The 15703-nt window shown below is 47.4% G+C and overlaps 1 pseudogene; it reads left to right on the top strand.

Annotated features, from left to right (window-relative positions):
• Positions 1-884: 884 nt before the first annotated feature.
• Positions 885-15703, top strand: part of LOC130310848 (SANT and BTB domain regulator of class switch recombination-like) — a 53382-nt pseudogene continuing 38563 nt past the window's right edge.

Raw genomic sequence — 15703 nt, 5'->3', positions numbered from 1 at the left:
CCTTTCCTGTCTCTGATCTCTACAGGCACCTTTCCTGTCTCTGATCTCTACAGGCACCTTTCCTGTCTCTGATCTCTACAGGCACCTTTCCTGTCTCTGATCTCTACAGGCACCTTTCCTGTCTCTGATCTCTACAGGCACCTTTCCTGTCTCTGATCTCTACAGGCACCTTTCCTGTCTCTGATCTCTACAGGCACCTTTCCTGTCTCTGATCTCTACAGGCACCTTTCCTGTCTCTGATCTCTACAGGCACGTTTCCTGTCTCTGATCTCTACAGGCACGTTTCCTGTCTCTGATCTCTACAGGCACGTTTCCTGTCTCTGATCTCTACAGGCACGTTTCCTGTCTCTGATCTCTACAGGCACGTTTCCTGTCTCTGATCTCTACAGGCACGTTTCCTGTCTCTGATCTCTACAGGCACGTTTCCTGTCTCTGATCTCTACAGGCACGTTTCCTGTCTCTGATCTCTACAGGCACGTTTCCTGTCTCTGATCTCTACAGGCATGTTTTTCCACCTCATGGCTCAGTTTTTGCTCTGTTATGCATTGTGAGACTGTCCAGTCAACTGAATTTACCACATGTGGCTCCTATCAAGGTGTAGGAACATTTCAGAGATGGTCAAACGAAATGGGAGGAGCCAGAGCTAAATTTAAAGTGTCATAGCAAAGGATCATAATACTGTTGTCTGTCCATGCAAAATATACGTATTATTTTTTTGTTTTGTTTTTAACAAATTTGCTAAGTTCTCTAAGATTCTCTGTTCACATTCTTATTCTGGGTAATTTGACTTTCCGAATGCATTTTAGTTATATACATAGAGATACACATAATTTTGATTGAGCAATATATATTATAAAAACTCTTTTTTCTTTTTTGAAGGCCAAACATGGTCATTCATGTATGTGATGAAGCCAAGAACCTGAGGGAAGACTTTGTGTGCCCACGAGATCTCCTTATATCTGAGATGAAGTACTTTGCAGAATACTTATCTACAGATGCCCAGCGATGGGAGGAGGTTGACATTTCTGTTCATTGTGATGTGCAAATCTTTAACTGGCTGATAAAGTATGTCAAGCGGAATTCTAATGAAAGTGACAAGCAAGATGTACTGAAGTTGGGTTAGTTTTTTTTTTTTTTTTTTTCCTTTTGAAATTATTTTTCTTAATGAAAAGTTAACAATGTACAATAAGCAATATACAAACATCACAAATTCTTTAAACACTTTACGCTTTAGGCACAGGGGTTGTTGGGGATCAACATACTATAAAAGCATGTGATCAGCTCCCCCTCAGCTATTTATAGGTAACACTAAGTCGATTTATTTTGGAAAAAAATCCCTTTAAAGGGGTACTCCACTGCCCCAGCGTTCGGGACCCCCATGATCAGACATCTTTTCCCCTATCCTCTGGTGAAGTTAGAGGGCACACTGACAATCCAGCAATCATTCATGCACCCCGGCCTGACAAATATTTGGTGTTTGGTAACATACTGACAAATAGTTAAAATCCATGTTACATAAAAGCCTTTCTAAATGTCAATGTCTTTTATTTCAGAACCTGGCAATGTCATTTCCATACTGATTTTTTTTTACCTTATTTACCTTTTTTACCTTATTTACTGGGTCAGTACGGTTCTGACAATTGTCACTATTAGGCATCCATCACAGCCTCTGTTTAAAGGGGTTATCCAGGAATCAACAAACAGAGATAATTTCTTTCAAAGACCTCTCCCTGTCTGTCTCCAGGTTGGGTGTGGTTCTGCAGCTCTGTTCCATTGAAGTGAATGGAGCCAAGTTGTAATACCACACCCAACATGGAGACAGACAGGGAGCGGTCTTTGAAAGAAAATAGGTCTGTTATTCGATTTCTGGATAACTCCTTTAATGTAGACGTCAGAGGGTTTTCCATCATATATGATAAATGGAGGGGAAAAAGGTGCAAACCTAGCCTTAGAAGTATAGCTGATTTTTCATTTTTTTATGTGAATATTTCCAAAATTCTGTGCTGAATAATTTCATACTATACCTCTGTTCCACTGTTACAAAGCTCCAAATGTACATATCTTTAACCCCTTAATGACCATAGACATGTATACACATCATGGGGGGATGCATGTTCCTGCACCTGGACGAGTATACATGGTTCTCGTGGATACTGTCCAGTGTACCCACGATATCGCGACAGTTTAACCCTTACAGCCGTGGTCAGAAGCGACTGCGGGTTGTAAGTGGTTTGACGGAGGGAGCTCCCTCTGTCTCCCCTGCAGCACCCTGTGACTCTATCGCCGGGTGCTGCATGTGATCCCCGGAAGGTCATAGCGGTGGATTTCCTGCTGGCAGTCACAAGCAGATACACTGAGCTACTCAGCCGCAGCAGTGAGCTCACTATTGTGACTGCCTGCGGGACATCCGCGGTGTGAAATATACTGCGGATACGCTCTTTGTGACCCTACACTTATGAAATATATTTTTACAAGGGCCCCGTTCATACTGCGTTTCAGCAGTATGTTAGAGTTATCCGTCAGCATCACATCAAAAAAAGTGTTGCTGACGTATACTGTAGCAGCCCTATTCATTTCCAAATGAGACTGCTACAGTATATGGTGGAATTCCTTTTTGACTCCAATGGACACTTCTAACATACTGCAGAATGCATGAATGGGGGACTATCACTCCCCTTCCAACAAAATAAACCCGTTTTTTTCAAGATTTTTTAATTATTTTTAAACGCACAGTGTTGGATATATTCGTCATGAGTGGGTGCTTATTCCCACAACATGACGGATATATCCTTCAGGAACTTCAACTTTCACAGACAGCTGCACGGCACAGCCGACCAAGGACCAATCAGAGGGGTCCCTAGTCCAGCTAATACATATTTCTTTCTGAGACAAAAATCTTGCAGTCCACATGGGGTCACTTGTAGGGGTGCGGTGTGATTCTGACAGCTCCGGGCCTTTGCAGGCATGGAGGGGGGTCTATAATTCATATAATGATGCCCTGGAAGCCAAAGGGGGCTCCTCTCCTTCTTGGTCCTACCTGGCGGTCAGGCAACCAGATATGGCCTAAGTAGGGGTACTGTCCAGCCCGGAACAAACAGCATGATAAAATATGGGGCGTGTTTCCTCAATTTCAGAAACGACTTACCAAAATGATGTCCCACAAATAAAGAATTTGTGGGGAAAAAATTCTATTTTTTTCCCCACTGACTTTGAACTAATTCTAGCCACACAATAAGGGCTCAACATAATCACTTTTGCCCTAGGTGAATATTTTAGAGGGTGTAGTTTCAAAAATGTGGTCACATCTGGGGGTGCAGTATTGTTCTTACAGCTAGAATGCTTTGCAAGATGAATTGCGGGCTATAATCTGTATAATGATATCCTGATGCCAAATGATGCTCCTCTCCTATTGGGTCCCACCATGTGGCCATGCAACCAAATTTAGCCTAAGCGGGGGTATTACCGAACACGGAACGAACATATAAAATATGGGGCGCATTTCCTCCTTTTCAGACACAATGTACAAATTATGCATTTGTGAAAAAAAAGCTAATTTTAGTTTTTCCACTGATTTTGTAACTATTCCAACCACACAAAAAGCACTCAAAGTAATCACTTTTAGTCTAGGCGAATACTTTACAGGGTGTAGTTTCCAAAATGGGGTCACTTGTGGGGGTTCTATATTGTTCTGGCAGCTATATGACTTCGCAGGCATGAAGTGCGGCCTATAATACTTTCGGCCTAAAATGTTGCCCTGAAAGCCAAACCGCACTCCTCTCCTTCTGGGTCCTGCCACGTGACCAAGGAACCAAATATGGCCTAAGCAGGGATATTTCCGAACACGGGACGAGCAGCTTAATAAAATATGGGGCACATTTCCTTCTTTTCAGACGCAATGGACACAAAATATGTCCCACAAATGATGCATTTGTGAATAAAAAGCTAATTTCAATTTTTTCGACTGACTTTGTAACGATTCCAGCTTCACAAAAAGGACTCAAGGTACTCCCTTTTGGTCTAGATGAATACTTTAGGGGGGGTAGTTTCCAAAACAGGGTCATTTGTAGGGGTTCTGTATGGTTCTGGCAGCTAAAACCCTTTGCAGGCATGAAGTGCGGCCTACAATCCATTCGGCCTAAAATGATGCCCTGAAATCCAAATGGTGCTCCTCTCCTTCTGGGTCCTGCAGCCAAGGAACCAAATATGGACTAAGCGGGGGTATTTCCAAACACATTGAGCAGCTCAATAAAATATAGGGGGCAATTGTGTCAATATCAGAAGTTATGTACAAAAAATATGTCCCACAAATGATGCATGTGTGAAAAAAAGCTAATTTCGAATTTTTAACACTGACTTTGTAATAATTCTTGCCAAAAATCTATGGCGTTAAAATACTCACTGTACCCCGTAGTGAATACCTTGAGGGGGTCTTGTTTTTAAAATGGGGTCATTTGGGGGGGGGGGGGGGGGGGGGGTCCTATGTTCTACCACCTCCAAGTTTCTGCAAACCATGAATAGATAGATGTGCTTTTCAAATTTTCTAAATTTCAAGTTAAATTGTTAGGCTTCTAATTCATTTAAAGTGTTAATTAAAAACAAAATAAATGCTTTCAAAATAAAGTAGACATCTGAAAGTATAAATTTCATAAACTATTTGCTCAGAAAGTATAAATATATGCAGCCTATTAGTGTTAAAATAGCAAAAAAAAAAACACTTTTTTTTTTTGCATTGTAAAAAAAAAACTACAAATGATATCAACTTACTTTTACTCTGTACATGAGGGACAACTTGTGACAAAAAAAGAATGTCAGTATTATCGTGATTGTCAAAACATTACCAGAGTTATTCTCTAATAAAGTCAGACATCCCCGATTTGAAAAAACAGTCTTGGGCTTTAAAGGGGCACTCCGCTGCTCAGAGTTTGGAACAAACTGTTCTGAACGCTGGAGACGGCGCCGGGCGCTCGTGACGTCCTAGCCCCACCCCCTCAATGCAAGTGTATGGGAGGGGACGTGACAGCTGTCACGCCACCTCCCATAGACTTGCATTCAGGGGGCGTGACATCATCAGGGCGCGGGGATGTGACGTCACGAGCTCCCGGGGCTGAACAGTTTGTTCCAAACGCTGAGCAGCGGAATACCCCTTTAAGGGGCGTACAGGCTTAATTGTCTTGGTCCTTAAGGGGTTAAGAAACCATAGAGCTAAAAGCAATTTTGCCTACATACAACAAGCTTACTAGAGACAGCAGGGAGCCCCCTAGTGTAAGTAGCATTACTAATGTTTTTTCTATTATTATTATTTTTTTTTATTTAGGTAGAAAAATGCATTGACTATTGTCACAAAAACATGAGCGCTATTGTAGCCACTCCATGCAACATGAACTGCATCAATGCAAACCTCCTAACAAGGATTACAGACCTTTTCTCACATAATGAAGCGGATGACATAAAAGACAAGAAAGACAAGTTTAAGAGGTAAATCAAACACCCATACTGCATATATATATAGGATATATTAGGTATATATTGGGTGCAGCAAGGGAACAGTCAGTTCTTAAAAGGGTTATCCAGGATTAGAAAAACCCACACAATTTCTCCCAAAAACAGCACCACATCTGTCCTCAGGTCGTGTGGGGTTTTGCCACAACCTTAGAAAAGCTTTGGTTCTGTTTATGGAAAACATTAGCTCTGTATTTCTGTTCCTGGATAACTCCTCTTAAAGTTGTACTCCGCTGCTCAGCGTTTGGAACAAACTGTTCCGAACGCTGGAGCCGGCGCCGGGAGCTTATGACTTCATAGCCCCGCCCCCTCATTGCGTCACACCCCGCTCCCTCAATGCAAGTCTATGGGAGGGGGCGTGACGGCTGTCACGCTCCCTCCCATAGACTTGCATCTAGGGCGAGGGGCGTGATGTAATGAGGGGGCGGGGATATGACGTCACAAGCTCCCGGTGCCGGCTCCAGCGTTCGGAACAGTTTGTTCCAAACGCTGAGCAGCGGAGTAGCCCTTTAAGGTGTTTTGGAAGCAAAAAGCTTGGGCATTTTAAGAATCTGTAAATAGCTTTTTACGTAAAAAATACCGTATTAAATCATACAAAGGTATTTATCCTAAATTAAAATATTTAATTCTAATTTATTATGCTTTCGATGTGAATTTTTTTCAGCAAAATATTCTGCAAGAAAATTGAAAGACTTTTTGACCAAGAATATAAAAATTCAGATTCTCCAGCTAATGCTGGGACGCTGTACAGGTAGGTGCCTGCATGCAATGGTAAATGTACACCAGACTAGCTGTTGTGTAGACTGACTGTAAGTACTCCTTTAGATGCTGTTTGTGCAAGAAGCTGCTGACAAAGGACGTTGAGCAGAAGATTGCTTGTCTACCTGGGAAAATCAACATCGACCAGTATGGAAATATTGTTTACTTTCACATAAGGTATATTCATTTCAGACTTCACTTAGGGGTTTCAATGAAAATGAAATAAAGCTGTACTAGGATATAACAACCCCGATACAGACCTCACTGGGGTCCTGACAGTTCTGCTGCACATGTAATGAGCCGTGATAAGGGCAAATAAGGAATCTGCTTTTCATTACAAATTCATTTTAGAGGTCAGTTCTTTGCTTATATCAAGATCGCAGGTTATTTCACATTCTCAGAGGATAAATGCCTAAGAGGTTTCTTATCTTAGAATAAGTATACGGGGTGAAGCTGGGTCTTTAACCAGTCATGATCTTTTTTATTTAGGAGTATACACTATATGGACAAAACATTGGGACACTCATATATTCTATATTCATATATTACTTCTACAGGAGCTTTTAGGACATCCCATTCTTAAAGGGGTACTCCGCTGCTCAGCGTTTGGAACAAAATGTTCCAAACGCTTAGAGATGGCATCAGGAGCTTGTGACGTCATAGCCCCGCCCCCATTAATTTCAATGGAATTCCTGCAGCAGAAATTCTGCTGTGTGAATGGGACAGCGGAATGCCATTGAAGTGTATTGGCTATAAATTCATGGGGAATTCCATGCAGAAATTCCGGCGTGTGAACATAGCCTTGCACTACTGCCACCGAATCATTGTGACAGGTATTCTTTAAAGGGGTACTCTGCCCCTAGACATCTTATCTCTTATCCAAAGGATAAGGGATAAGATGTCTGATCGTGCCGGTGGAGCGCCGGAGGCTCGTGACATCACTTTCATGCCACGCTCGTGATGTCACGGCCATGCCCCCTCAATGCAAGTCTAGGGGAGGGGGCGTGACGGCCGCCACGCCCCCTCCCATAGACTTGCATTGAGGGGGCATGGCCGTGATGTCAAGAGCTGGGCGTGACCATAACATTACTAGCCTCCGCCCTGTATCGCCAGTCTGGGGTGCCTCAGCCGAGATCACAGGGGTCCTCAGCGGTGGGACCCCCACGATCAGACATCTTATCCCCTACCCTTTGGATAGGGGATAAGATGTCTAGGGGCGGAGTACCCCTTTAAGAAAAAACCCCACAATATTCGTTAAAGAAAAGCTTATGGCTGCAGCGCCTGCACTAACCTGCTGGTACTGCCTAATAAATATTTATAATCCTCTTTTCTGCACAGAGCTTCTACTTGCTATGAGAGCCTGCACGGGATCTCACAAAGTAGCTGTTACGTGAGGAAGAGTGTTATAATTAATATTTTTTAGGGGTCGTACATTAGGGACCACACAAAACTTTAAAGGCTGAAAATCTGAATCTCCTTGGAATATGTAACCGTATAGTGTTCTTATATCACATATTACAGGGACAAAACTTGGGATGTTCATGAATACCTGACCAGTTTATATGAGGAGCTGAAGTCTTGGCGAGATGTGTATTGGCGGTTGTGGGGTACTATAAATTGGCTTCACTGCTCCAGGTGTAAACAGGTGAGTGGTAGGATGTCTTGGACTTGTCCAGTCTTGTGAGACTCCAGTACACCCCCAAATATGCATCCATAAAGCATTTTGCTGCTTTTGGATTCAACTTAATGATTCTGGTGGTGACATATAAAATATTTCTAGTTATTGTTTTCGCTCTTTGGGCAAATAAATGTTGTCTGTTCTTTCCAATAGTGAATTAAAGGGGTACTCAGCCCCTAGACATCTTATCCTTTGGATAGGGGATAAGATATCAGATCGCCGGGGTCCCACTGCTGGGGACCCCGGGGATCGCTGCTGCAGCACCCCGCTATCATTACTGCGCAGAGCGAGATCACTCTGCAAGTAATGACGGGCAATACAGGGGCCGGAGCATCGTTACGTCACGGCTCCGCCCCTCGTGACATCACAGCCCGCCCCCGTCAATACAAGTCTATGGGATGGGGCGTTGCGGTCGTCACGCCCCCTGCCATAGACTTGCATTAAGGGGACGGGCCATGATGTCATGAGGGGCGGAGCCATGACCTCACACTGCTCCGGCCCCTGTATCACCCGTCATTACGCACAGAGCGAACTCGCTCTGCGCAGTAATGATAGCGGGGTGCTGCAGCGGGGATCTCAGGGGTCCCCAGCAGCGGGACCCCAGCGATCTAACATCTCATTCTCTATCCTTTGGATGAGATAAGATGTCTAGGGGCGGAGTACCCCTTTAATAGCTGCACCTAAAAGAACCTTATCAGTCTCGTTGAAACCATTATTTGCCTCAAAATAAAATATTAAGGGGGAAGGGAAACCTTTATTAATCTCTTCACAGACAATAAAAAGGTGTAAAACTTTACTTTGCACAAAAATGTTGCCTCTTTCTTTGCTTTCGCTCACCACATGGAAATAGAAAGGGATGGGACCTCTTCAGAGGTAGTGTAAATTTTAGTAGATTTCAGAAACACCGCGCACAAGCATCTGTTTCACTGCCAACATCCACGTCTTAATTAATTATCCCTTTTTTATTCTTAGTTTTTTTTTCTTTCCTACATAATGGGAATCAAACCCATACAACTAGATCCAGACACCCAGAATGCCTGGTAATCTGGCATCCAACAATACAGGTCCCAGTGCCAGATTAGCAGGAGGAGCACAATGGTCTGGTATTTTCATAGTGTGGATGTAGTGATCAGTGAGCAGGTTATCAGGGTGGATTCAGAACTGTTCTAGACATTTTTGTCTCTTACTATGTCACTAACTTGATTCTGCCAAGTTCAAATGGTCCAGTCTATAGGTAACATGCTGTAGAACAGAAAGTGCTAAGAAGATCGATATATCACAAATATATAAGTATATGGAAGTCCCACACTCCTCCTATTGCCATACATTCACAAGGTAATGATATGCTGAAGCCATAAAAACTGTAAAAAACATGAAGCCCATAGAACTGACCATACTACTGGTTAAAAGTAGTTGTTTATTCTACTCACAAAAAAAAAAAAAAAAAAAAAAATCTATTTAAAAATGCCCTAAATACATAAACGCAAATCAGTGACACCCTCTTTTGCACAGATCTAGGTTTCTCTTTGTCCTGCGGCAGTATCAACTATGGGCGCACAAAACATGCGCCTAAGCGTGTTTTTTTTTTGTAAATTATCTGGGTACGCATAAAGTAGCAAACAGCCTTACCTAAGCAACTTTCAGTTTTCTCTTTGCAGTGGTTGAAAATGTATTATGTGTGAATGTGTCACGTAGTTAGGGCTGGGCGGTATGACCAAATGTGTGTATCACGGTATTTTATGAATTTTTGATGGTTCCACAGTATTTAATGGTATTTCCGCCGTTGGCTGTCTGGGTATGCTGAGAGTTGTAGTTTTGCAACATCTGAAGGTGCGCAGGTTGTAGACCACTGGTATAGAGTATCAGCGCCGGCGGCCGCAACAAACAGGAGGATGAGGAGGTCAGCGCTTGAGGGTGACATATGAGTATTTACCCTGATGAGGACAGCACTGGGCTGATAATTAATTGGGGGGCAGCGCTCGCGGGTGACATGTGAGTAGTTCTGTGGGGACAGCGCAGCACTGAGCTGATTCATTCATTCCCGAGGAGGAGGGGCCAAACCGGTATTGCGGTTTGGGTTAAAATTCATATCGTGCAGCACAAAAATGTCGGTATTCGGTATGAACCGGTATACCGCCCAGCCCTACACATAGGCATAAAAAAAAAAAAAAGTCACAAACCCCTCCAAAATGTGTCAAGTCAAAGCCAGGTCAGACCTGCCTTACAAAACTGCCTTCAACTGGCAGTTTTAAAAAGTCTCACAAAAAGTCGCAGCTGCATATTATCGACCCCTTCTTATGAGAGCCCTGCTTGTCCTCAGTGTACAGAGCCCTGCTTGTCCTCGGTGTACAGAGCCCTGCTTGTCCTCGGTGTACAGAGCCCTGCTTGTCCTCGGTGTACAGAGCCCTGCTTGTCCTCGGTGTACAGAGCCCTGCTTGTCCTCGGTGTACAGAGCCCTGCTTGTCCTCGGTGTACAGAGCCCTGCTTGTCCTCGGTGTACAGAGCCCTGCTTGTCCTCGGTGTACAGAGCCCTGCTTGTCCTCGGTGTACAGAGCCCTGCTTGTCCTCGGTGTACAGAGCCCTGCTTGTCCTCGGTGTACAGAGCACTGCTTGTCCTCGGTGTACAGAGCCCTGCTTGTCCTCGGTGTACAGAGCCCTGCTTGTCCTCGGTGCACAGAGCCCTGCTTGTCCTCGGTGCACAGAGCCCTGCTTGTCCTCAGTGTACAGAGCCCTGCTTGTCCTCAGTGTACAGAGCCCTGCTTGTCCTCAGTGTACAGAGCCCTGCTTGTCCTCAGTGCACAGAGCCCTGCTTGTCGTCTGTGCACAGAGCACTGCTTGTCCTCAGTGTACAGAGCCCTGCTTGTCCTCAGTGTACAGAGCCCTGCTTGTCCTCAGTGCACAGAGCCCTGCTTGTCCTCAGTGCACAGAGCCCTGCTTGTCCTCAGTGCACAGAGCCCTGCTTGTCCTCAGTGCACAGAGCCCTGCTTGTCCTCAGTGCACAGAGCCCTGCTTGTCCTCAGTGCACAGAGCCCTCCTTGTCCTCAGTGCACAGAGCCCTGCTTGTCCTCAGTGCACAGAGCCCTGCTTGTCCTCAGTGTACAGACTTGGTCTAACTTTTTTATTTTTTCAGATAGGGACGTTTAGTTTCTTATTTCCTTTTATTTTCCTGTTTTCAAGTGGGGACTCAGGAACATAGCGTTCACTGTTTCCCCATTTGCGATTGAGGGGGCACAGACATCGTGGATGTACTGTCAACCCCCTCTCGCCAACGGCCAGCGCCTGGGGTTGTACCTCACGAGTCCGGGTCCCCCACTTTTCCCTGCTCGTCTCACTTTTCAAGCCCGGCATGATGCAGGTGACTAAAAGCTGGCTTAAGGCTTCATCAGGAAGACTTCATTAGGTGAGTTCTTCTGACTAAGGTGAGTATATTTCCCCCTTTTTTCTTAGGTACTGGACTCTCAACAGCTGGAGACACCCTTTTTTCTATAAGGGTTTATGGGACTGGCCAGGTGGGGTTTTTCCCTCCCTTTTTTACTCTATGGGCCGCATAGAAGTTTTTATTTTCGTTTTCGGCAGTGTTCTGCCGACAGCGTTCGCCCGCTCCGTTGCCCCGAGGCGCGCATGCGTTCACATGGTGCACTCGGGAGCGGGCGCCATCATTATCTTGGTTATTATTTCTTTCAGGATGGCGCGAATCCCCTCGAATCAGCGCTGTGCGTGCACAGGGGGTTTGCAGAGCCAATCAAAAGTGTCCTTGTAATTGGCACGCCCCCTCTGGCCATTGGTCCAGCGTTTTCTCTTTCCCTCTCTCTGCTCACAGCTGCAGTCTGAGGGACACAGACCAGGGCGAGACTGTTCCTTTTTATTACTATGTCCGTGCCCAGAACTGTTCCTTCCTCTAAACAGATAGTTACTTATTACACCTGTAATAGCTGTAACACAAAAATGTCTGGTTCTGCTGAACCGACTTGTTCTGCCTGCACCACTGCTCCCCCAGACCCCCCGGCTATTTCTACCAGGGATGTTCTACCAGACCCGGTGGGTTCGGCCTTCCCTCCAGCCTGGGTTTCTTCCCTCTCACAGTCTATATCCGACTGGCGCAGGTCTCCCGTTCTGTGGTGACTGCCTTGGAGAGGTCCTCCGTCAGCCCTCCGGGGAGACTCGCTCCCCTCCTCCCTACGCTTCTCGCAAGCGTAATAGGGGTGTTCCCTCTGAATCGTCCCCGGGGTCTTCGGACAGGTACATTCTTTCCCATCATAGGTCTCGCCCGCTACCTCAGCTTATCTCAAGCGTCCCTCTTCCAGAGGACGCTCCCGCAGTCACCGCTCTGGCTCTCCAGAGCCGCATAACGGGTCAGTGTCTTCCTCATCTAGGGCCGCCTCCCATTCACCTGGAGAGATTGTGGATGAGGTTTTCGAATCTGTATCCGTCTCAGAGGACCGCTCAGATTCTGCCGACACGGTGAACTGGTTTCTGCCATAAGAGACACCTTTTCATCTAGAGGACCCAGGAACTTTGGACGTGGCTCCAGAAGTTGCCTTTCATCGTGCCAGATCTCATCCAGGGCTGCCTCACCTCGTTCTCATTCATCTGGAGAACTTGTGGATGAGGTTTCTAATTCGGCCTCCGACTCAGAGGGCTGCACGGATATGTCTGATGTGGTGTACTCATTGGTTTCGGCCATACGAGACACCTTCCAGCTAATGGACCCAGGAACTTCGGACGTGTCTACAGAAGTCTCCTTTCTTCGTGCCCGACCGGCACCCAAGACTTTCTGCTCTCTCGCTGAATTTGACGCCTTGCTGGAATCCGCCTGAAGGCACTCTGACTAAAAGTTTCAGAAAACGAGAAGGTTCAAGCGCGGTATCCCTTCGCAAAGGACCTCATTGCTCGGTGGACCTCCTCTTCAACTGTGGATCTACCAGTCTCCCGCCTCTCTAAGGCAACTGTCTTGCCGTTAGCTTTTGCGGCTGCCTTCCAGGATCCAGCGGACAAGAAGGTGGAGACCTTGGCAAAATTTGCCTTTGAGACAGCAGGTTCTTCTTTTCTTCCTGCTTTTGCTTCTGCCTGGGTGTCAGATGCCCTTTCAGTATGGTCTCCCAACTCCGCCAGGGTAGTATTCAGGATCCCTCCAGGGGATTTATCTAGACTAGCTCTCCGAGGCTCCTATGCCGGAGATTTTCTGGGTTCTGCTTCCATGCGCAGCCGCTGTGCTGCCTTTGCCACAGGCTACCTGGTAGCCCTCCTTCGCTCCATGTGGCTTATAGCCTGGAATGCGGACACAGCCTTCAAGAAGTGAGGCGACAGGCAGAAAGAGTTCCTTATACCTCTGGATAAGGCTCGCAGAACCATTGGAAGTCCTCCTCCTTCCGGTCCTGCGGACCTTTGGTACCAACAAAGGTCCAGCTAGGCGCCTTCACCGGGAGAGGGCTCCCTCCTTCCTGACCCGTCCATCCCTGAGGTCAGCTAACCATTTCGGCTGTTTGGCAGCCCCAGCAGGCACCCGTAGGCCTGCTTCGGCCTGAGGGGTCGCCCCCACCCGCCGACTTTCCTCGAGTGGTTGGTCATCTTACTCTTCCGGGATGCCTGGACACGCACTTTCCGGTTTCCTGGGTCAGGGATGTTGTAGCCAACGGATACAGGGTCGAATTTGCCTCCCTTCCATGGGACTGCTTTTTTCTTCCCGGACCCCCCGGTCCTCCTCTCTAGCGGAGGCATTTCGGGGCGCGTTCCCTTTCATCCAGGGAGTAATTGTCCCTGTTCCTTCAGGGGAACGTTTTCGAGGTTTTTAATTCCAACCTCTTTGTGGTCCCCAAGACGGGCGTTGCTGTTCACCCAATCTTGGTTCTCGAGCATCTCCACCAGCATATTCTGCTTCCCTTCCCATTCCAAATGGAGTCTCTCCGTTCGGTGCTGGAGTCCATGGTTCAAGGGGAGTTTTTCTTCCCTCGGTGGACATCAAGGATGCCTGCCTCCACATTCCAATATTTCCCGGTCATCAGCGGTACTTCCGCTTTGCAGTTCCGGGCGGCCATTTTCTATTGTGGCTCTCCCTTTCGGTCTGACCACTACTCCGCTGGTCCTTACCAAGGACCTGACGCCTGTGATAGCCCTGTTACACACAAGAGTTGTTTCAGTGCTTCCTTTCTTGGACGACCTCCTGATCAGAGCTCCAACCAGGGCTCAGACTCTGGGGAGTCTTAGTCTCAACCTCCAACCCTTGTTTTCTCTTCGGTTGGATGGTCAATCGTGACAAGTTAAACCTCTCCCCTGGGGGTCCAGTTCGACGTGGCCTCTGCCCGCTTTCGTCTCTGCCGGACATTCGGCTGACTCTCTTGTCAGGAGTCAGATAACTTCGGCATCTTGCTCCAGTTTCCATTCGCTTTTGCATACTGTCCTGGGTTGGTTGCTGGCGGCCGCGGAGGCCGTGCCATTCACCCAGTTTCATCACCGACCTCTTTAACTGGTGATTCTCTTCCGGTGGGACAGGTCCCCTTTGTCTCTCGACTGCAAGATCGTTCTCTCTCAACAGTCTTGCCGATCCATTCTATAGTGGCTTCGTTTCCCCCTGCTTTTCAGGGGCGCACCTTTCTGCCGATCTGTTGGACTGAGAAGGTGTGTTACGCCGAGCGCTCCGGGTCCCTGCTCCTCCCCGGAGCGCTTGCGGCGTTCTCCTCTCTGCAGCGCCCCGGTCAGACCTGCTGACCGGGAGCGCTGCACTGACATTCACGATGGGGATGCGATTCGCATAGCGGGACGCGCCCGCTCGAAAATCGCATCCCAAGCCACTTACCCGTCCCGGTCCCCGGCTGTCACGTTCTGGTGCGCGCGGCTCCGCTCTCTAGGGCTCGTGCGCGCCAGCTCTCTAAGATTTAAAGGGCCAGTGCACCAATGATTGGTGCCTGGCCCAATCAGTCTAACTAGCTTCCACCTGCTCCCTGTCTATATAACCTCACTTCCCCTTCCCTTCCTTGCCGGATCTTGCCTTGTGCCAGAGAAAGCGTTTAGTGTATGTCCATAGCCTGTGTTCCAGGCTGTGTTCCAGACCTTCTGCTGTTGCCCCTGACTACGACCCTTGCTGCCTGCCCTGACCTTCTTCTACCTTGCTCTTGCCTTGTCATTTTGTACCGCGCCTATCTCAGCAGTCAGAGAGGTTGAGCCGTTGCCGGTGGATACGACCTGGTTGCTACCGCCGCTGCAAGACCATCCTGCTTTTTGACGGGCTCTGGTGAATACCGGTAGCAACTTAGAACCGGTCCGCCGGCACGGTCCACGCCAATCCCTCTCTGACACAGAGGATCCAGGATAACAGTAGATCCGGCCATGGATCCCGCTGAGGTGCCGCTGCCAAGTCTCGCTGACCTACCCACGGTGGTCGCCCAGCAATCTCAGCAAATTGCCCAACAAGGACAGCAGCTGTCGCAGTTGACCGCCATGTTACAGCAACTTCTGCCACTGCTACAGCAGCAACCATCTCCACCGCCAGCTCCTGCACCTCCTCCGCAGCGAGTGGCCGCTCCTAGCCTCCGCTTGTCCCTGCCGGACAAATTAGATGGGGACTCTAGACTGTGCCGTGGTTTCCTGTCTCAATGTTCCCTACATATGGAGATGTTGTCGGACCAATTTCCTACAGAACGGTCTAAGGTGGCTTTCGTAGTTAGTCTTCTGTCTGGAAAGGCCTTGTCTTGGGCCACACCGCTCTGGGACCGCAATGATCCTGCCACAGCCTCAGTCCAGTCCTTCTTCGCTGAAGTCCGTAGTGTCTTC

This window comes from Hyla sarda, unplaced genomic scaffold, assembly GCF_029499605.1.
Source record: "Hyla sarda isolate aHylSar1 unplaced genomic scaffold, aHylSar1.hap1 scaffold_1600, whole genome shotgun sequence".
In the NCBI taxonomy this organism is placed as follows: Eukaryota; Metazoa; Chordata; class Amphibia; order Anura; family Hylidae; genus Hyla; species Hyla sarda.
Note: the sequence above shows the minus strand (reverse complement) of the source record. Positions and strands in the feature narration are given on the sequence as shown.